Consider the following 6,593-nt stretch of genomic DNA (forward strand, 5'->3'; position numbering starts at 1 on the left):
ATATCAAACTCCTTCGACTTACGTCAAACAAAATATCAAAATCATCTTAGAAACTAAAAAAAAAGTGAATTCACCGAGATAGGAAAGAGACAATGTTTCCCAACAACCCATTATCTTTCATATAATAACTGTATAAATTCGGCTCTTACAATCTTATTGAGAAAGGATAACAATGACATAGCATCAAACATTAAATTGGGGAAGTTATCAATAGAGGATGCATCCTATTTCTTGTTGCTATTACCTCCTGTATCACCACCTCCTGATGCTGCCTGACCCGCCTTTTTTGCTGCTTTTTCTTGAAGCGCCTTTGCGTCCCTATGTAAACACACACAGATACATTATAAATACATATTGCTATGAAATAATAATTTATCAAAACTAATGTGAAGTATAACCTCTACTAAATGATTAAATAAGTTTTTCAAAACAACAAAAAAATACATTGAAGGATCATGGAGTGAAAATAGAGACAAAACATCGATTATAAAATGGTATGATGGCTTAGTGTATTCTTGGAGGCTCTGCTTTACATACAAAATTCGGATTGTTTATATTTAATTAACAAAGACACACAAACTGGAGAGCAGTACATTAAGATTTCCAAATCCATGATTACAGAGCCAATTTCAAACACTGACAAAGTCAACTTACATAAAAAAGACATGGTGGAATAAAAAAAATCAAAACTGACCAAATCACTCCATAATTGGAATAAAATTCCACTCTCAATGCTTAATGAACCTAAAACTAAACAAAAACTATAAAAATAAAGTATGGTGGAAACTCAGACCATAATCAAAACATCTAACCTTCTATGAAAAAAAAAATCGAATCTTGAAATTTTTAAAAATCATAGAAAATAAAAATACCTTTCGCGGCGCTGTTCAGGTGTCAACCCGTCATCTTTTTGCTTGCCTTTACCAGTACCCCGAGCTTGAGCCCTTTCTCTATCACGGTCTCTTTGGTTCCCACGTGAAACCCAGTTAAGAAAATACCCAAAAAAACAAAAAAATAGTAAAAGATTCCACAAATTAAATCAAGATTAATTGAATTCCCAGATGAACAAATACTCAAAAAATGAAAAGTAAACACCGGTTCAGCACAAACGTATGCGAATCACCTTCAAAACCATATTAGTTTTTTTAATCAAATCTTTTATCATTGAAGCAAGAAAACCAACAGATCCAAATCATACAGAGCGAAAAACTTGGGGAATAATATGCAAGAAAAAACGTTGAATTCTTGGAAAAAGGGAGAAAAATCATGGAAGGATATGAGTCATGGAGAATACGCGAAAGAAGAAAAGTCCGCTGACGGAGAGTAGACAGCAAACCGTTTTTACCTTTCAGTACGTTTACAAATGTATACCTCAGCTTCAGGAGACATTGCCCTCTTCCTCGTGCCCATAATCCACCATAACAACCGTTTCCTTTGAACATCATCCAAGTTCAGATCCAAACAAACCGTATGTTGCGGCGGTCTACCATCACCGATAATTCACTCTTCGTGGATCCGGCATTGACGATCATATAATTGACTTCGAAGGTTCTGAAATTTTCGATTAGATTTTTTTGAACAAAATCTAGCACTGGAACAAAATATTAACATCAATCTATCTAATTTCCAGTAATTTAAAGAAAACAATACCATGACAGATTCTCCATTGTCTAAACATTTGATTGATTCCAACTGAAAAGGGTCGAGGGTATACCGTATACGGGAAATCTTTGGCAGGCTTCGAGTTTTCTATGTCTATCGAACCTGTATTCAAAGCTTTCCGAGGAAAATATCCCTCTGGATAAGAGACATCATGCTGGCATGCCACTGGCTCATCACGTTTTGACAAATTTTCTGAAATTGAAGAAGAGGAGAAACGGGAAATCACTGATTTTGTGCGGCTCTTGGTTTGGGAGCGAAGAAGAGTGTCTGATTTGGTGGGAGGAAACCTATGAACGTGGTGTGTGTGAAGGGTAAAATAGGTAGTTTATAAAACAGACCAAGACACCATTCAGTTAATATTAGATGCTTAACTTTAATAAATAGTAAAAGATGTCTCAAACACATTTGAGACTATTTAACATTTAATTGATTTTACTCAAGCCCACTAGTTTAATAATTATTTCTAATTGGGCTCTACAAGGCCCAATGTTGTTTAATTATTCCAACACTTGAATTAATTTAATTATTTGGACTCTACTAGGTCCACTAGTGTTTAATTAATTCAACAATTGAATTAATTTAATTTAGTCCATAATAATGTTTATGAAAATCACAATTTTCAAATACATTATTTCTTTGACCAACTTTTAATTTAGGAACACTTCCTCGAATTAAAAATTACATTCTCCTTATAGAAGTCATACTTCTAATTTTTCTTACGCTTATAAACTCCTTTATAAGCCGTTCAACACATTGAACCATTTTACTTCTCAACGGGATCTAAAAAGTTAGCACTTGTGTGACCCTCAATGGTTCATTGATACAACTAGCTGTGGGTTCACATCTCCATGTGATTCGGACTAAACATGTCCATATACGAGCATACCCCAATTGCTCCATTCTTACTTATCAACTCCTTGATAACAAGAACGTCAGAACTCAAGTCTGATAGTACCCAACCATATCTTAGTTGATTGCAACATTCCTACATCATTCCCAATGAGTAGAATGTCATCAACATACAACACCAGGAATGTCACAGCACTCCCACTGACCTTCTTATACACACAGGGTTCCTCAGGATTCTTAGTAAAACCAAACTCTTTGATTGTACTGTCGAATCTGAGGTTCCAACTCCTAGATGCCTGCTTTAGACCATAAATAGATCTTTAAAGTTTCCATATCATATGCTCACTTCCGACAGATGTAAACCCTTCAGGTTGAGACATGTAAATCTCTTCCTTAATATCCCCATTAAGAAAGGCTGTCTTGACATCCATCTGCCATATCTCTTAGTCATACCATGCAGCTATGGCTAGCAATATCCTTATAGACTTGAACATTGCAACTGGAGAAAAGGTTTCCTCTAATTCAACTCCTTGTCTTTGAGTATATCCTTTTGCTACCAATCGCGCCTTGATGGTCAATACCTTCCCATCCGCCCCAAGTTTCCTCTTGTAAATCCATTTACATCCTATGGGAACAATTCCCTCAGGTGGATCCACGAGATCCCACACTTGGTTCGAATGCATGGAATTCATCTGAGATTCCATTGCTTCCAGCCACTTGGATGAATCGACATCAGATAACGCTTCCTTGAAGGTCCTTGGATCACATCCATGGATAGGCTCATCATGGCCTTCTTCAAGAAGCAGAACATACCTCATAGGTGGTCTCGAGACTCTCTCGGATCTTCTAAGAGCTTGTATCTCCTCTCTTGGCTCTTTGAGTGTGGGTTCTATAATTGTGGGTATCTCTCGAACCTCTTCAAGTTCTATCATCTCCCCTTTTCTATCCAATAGAAATTCTTTTTCCAAAAAGGTTGCATTCCTAGAAACAAACACCTTTGTTTCTTGGGGATGATAGAAATAATATCCAACTGAATTCCTTGGATATACCCCAAATAACATAAAATGGATCGACTATCCAATTTATCTCCCACTACCTGCTTCACATAAGCAGGGCACCCCCATATTCTAAGATAAGAATACTTGGGAGGCTTAAACATCCATATCTCATATGGTGTCTTGTCAACTGCCTTTGAATGGATATTGTTCAACAACAGTGCCGCTGTCTCAAGCGCATATCCCCAAAAGGATGGCGGCAACTCCGTGAACCCCATCATAGACCGAACCATGTCCACCAAAGTCCGGTTACGACGCTCTGAAACACCATTCAACTGTGGTGTAGCGGGCGGAGTCCACTGCGAGAGAATCTCATTCTCCCTAAGATACTCTTGGAACTCGGCACTCAAGTACTCACCACCTCGATCCGATCGAAGTGTCTTGATGCTTCGTCCCAACTGTTTCTCTACTTCACTTCCGAATTCTTTGAACCTTTCAAAGGCTTCAGACTTGTATTTCATCAAATACACATACCCATACCTCGAAAAGTCATCGGTAAAGGTGATGAAGTAGGCATGTCCATGCATAGTGGTGATGCTAAGCGGACCGCACACATCGGTATGGATCAATTCAAATAACCCTTTGGCTCGCTCCACATGGCCCTTGAAGGGAATTTTGGTCATTTTTCCTTTCAGACAGGATTCACAAGTCGTGAGAGCATTAATATCAGACATATAAAAAATGTCCACTCCCACTAGCTTGTTCATCCTTCTTAGGGAAATATCCTAATCGAGCATGCCACAATTGTGCCGAATTTAGAGTATCTTGTTTTCGCTTGTTTGTTGTTGTTATAGCTTGGACATTGTTTAGTGGAATATCTTTCGATTTTAAGTTATATAGATCGTTTTCAAGTTCTCCAGTACTAATTAAACATTCATTCTTGTAAATGTTGCAAACACCTTTGCTAAATAAACAAGAATATCCATTTTTATCAAGCATAGAAATGGAAACAATGTTTTTCACCAAATCAGGTACAAACAAAACATATCTTAAAATCAACTTAAAATCATTGTTCAAAATAAGTAAACATCTCCTACGGCCTTGGCATCAACTCTTGCTCCATTACCCATCCTCAAGAAGGTCTCACTTCCCTAAGCCTCCTACTTATTCACATCCCCTGTAACTCATTACAGAGATGTGAGTCACAACCGGTATCCAATACCCAAGAAGTAGAGTTAATTGAAATGTTTACTTCAATATAGAACATACCGTTTCCAGAACTCTTCTGGGCAAGATATTCCCTGCAATTACGCCTCCAATGTCCAGGCTTCTTGCAGTGATTACAAATATCAACAGTCTTGTCAGCCTTCACTGGTATGGCTGCCACAACGGGGCTCGAAGATTGCCTCTTCAAGGGCACGTTCTTCTTGGGACGCTGGAAAGAACGTTTCTTTCCCTTCCCAGGTGGACCTGTCTTTGTACCAGATGAAGAGCCCACATAAAGAACCGACTTCCCATCTTTCATAGAAGCCTGTATATAACACTTGGCTTTCAAGTCATGGTCACACCATTCCTTGTAAGTCTGCAATTCCTCAGGAGTGCAGTAAGTCGGAGCCTCAACAGGGGGCGACTCAGTCAGTGTATATGCTATCCTTTCCGAATTCAAGACAATTTTTAGGTTTCTTAGCCAATTGAGGTAGTTAGGTCCGGTTAATACGTGTTTTTCGAGTATTGCAGATAACGGGTTGCGTATCGAAGACATTGTCATAATTTGTACTGAAAAGTAAAATAGATAAAGTTTGATGTCTATTTTAAAATATTTAGTAAGATATAAAGTATGGACTTTTACTTTATAAATTTTCGCTCCTACTGTTTTGACATTTTCACTACCCTCTAGTGAAACCGGGAAACTTCTTTCCTCAGTAGGTACATAAGGTCCAATTAGCGAATTATGATCTTGAATAATATCAGCCAATCACAATTCCTAAAGGGTAGTTTCCAATTGCATCACAATGCAACCCTTAACGTAAACTTTTGTCTCACGTGTGATTAGGACCCAATAATATGACGTCGTTCATCTTCACGTGTTAAGCATTACCCATCGATGTTGAACCTTAATAGACGGTTGCATTAGTTCCCCAATAATATGAGCCGAAATCATGGGAGTTCTACGTAGTTCACATCACCATGTCAGTGGATGTCACAGCTTTCCGGCACCCAGGGCCCCCCCAATAATATGAGCCGAGCCCCGAGCACGGGTAGCGTTCATCATGCACCCATTGTCGATGAAAGACATGGAAATTATAAACAAATTTATAATTCCCCTTTTCGGGCTTGATATTAATTTTGAATCTTATTCAAAATGAGAGTTTTTAATTTTGAAAGGTCTCATCATTAATTTTATTTAAAAGCTCGCCATGTTTGATCGTATGTTTGCCGGATTCATGCAACTTTGTTATTATCATAATAATAACGCACATACTCATTATTTATAACATATCATGTATATATTATAAACAGTAAACAAAACAAGGATGATCAATTGCCCCAATACTAATGGCCCGTGTGAGCTAAACACGGGCCTAGGTCCAATCCTAGGGAAATGCATGGGATGCAAATGCAACTATTACATTAGCTTCCCATATTTACATGTCTTCGATCTTCATAATCATCATGGCCACCATATTCCAATCTTGATCATCCATTATACTAATATTTATAAATAAATATCCATGGCAAATAGGGATACATCTCATGGGGTGGGAACGGGTCATAAACCAAGCCCACTTTAAATTTGATAATTATTACAATCATTCAACACAAAAATATCCTAGCATACACCTAGCAAATTGGGCTTGGGCTTTTGCTCATCCTTTATGTATAATATCACATATCATACACCATCAATTAATTATCACAATAATTAATTGATCTAATATTATATATCTTGATCCAATCACTAACCGCCACGATTATAAACTAAATTAACAAAGTATACAAACACCTTTGTCTATTTTCTAATTAATTTATTTATAACCGAATTTCTTGTAAATCACCATTTACTGTAAATAATTAAAGTCCAACTTA

General features: G+C 37.4%; 1 long non-coding RNA gene across 1 annotated transcript; it reads right to left on the minus strand.

Annotated features, from left to right (window-relative positions):
• Positions 1–240: 240 nt before the first annotated feature.
• Positions 241–1,714, minus strand: LOC140836191 (uncharacterized). The gene is made up of 3 exons (XR_012119016.1): positions 1,651–1,714; positions 873–1,551; positions 241–318 (listed from the first exon to the last, which is right to left on the minus strand). It is a non-coding gene; the product is annotated as an uncharacterized lncRNA (long non-coding RNA).
• Between the last annotated feature and the right edge of the window lie 4,879 nt (positions 1,715–6,593).

The sequence above is a fragment of the Primulina eburnea genome, chromosome 7 (genome assembly GCF_022965805.1).
Source record: "Primulina eburnea isolate SZY01 chromosome 7, ASM2296580v1, whole genome shotgun sequence".
Classification (NCBI taxonomy): domain Eukaryota; kingdom Viridiplantae; phylum Streptophyta; class Magnoliopsida; order Lamiales; family Gesneriaceae; genus Primulina; species Primulina eburnea.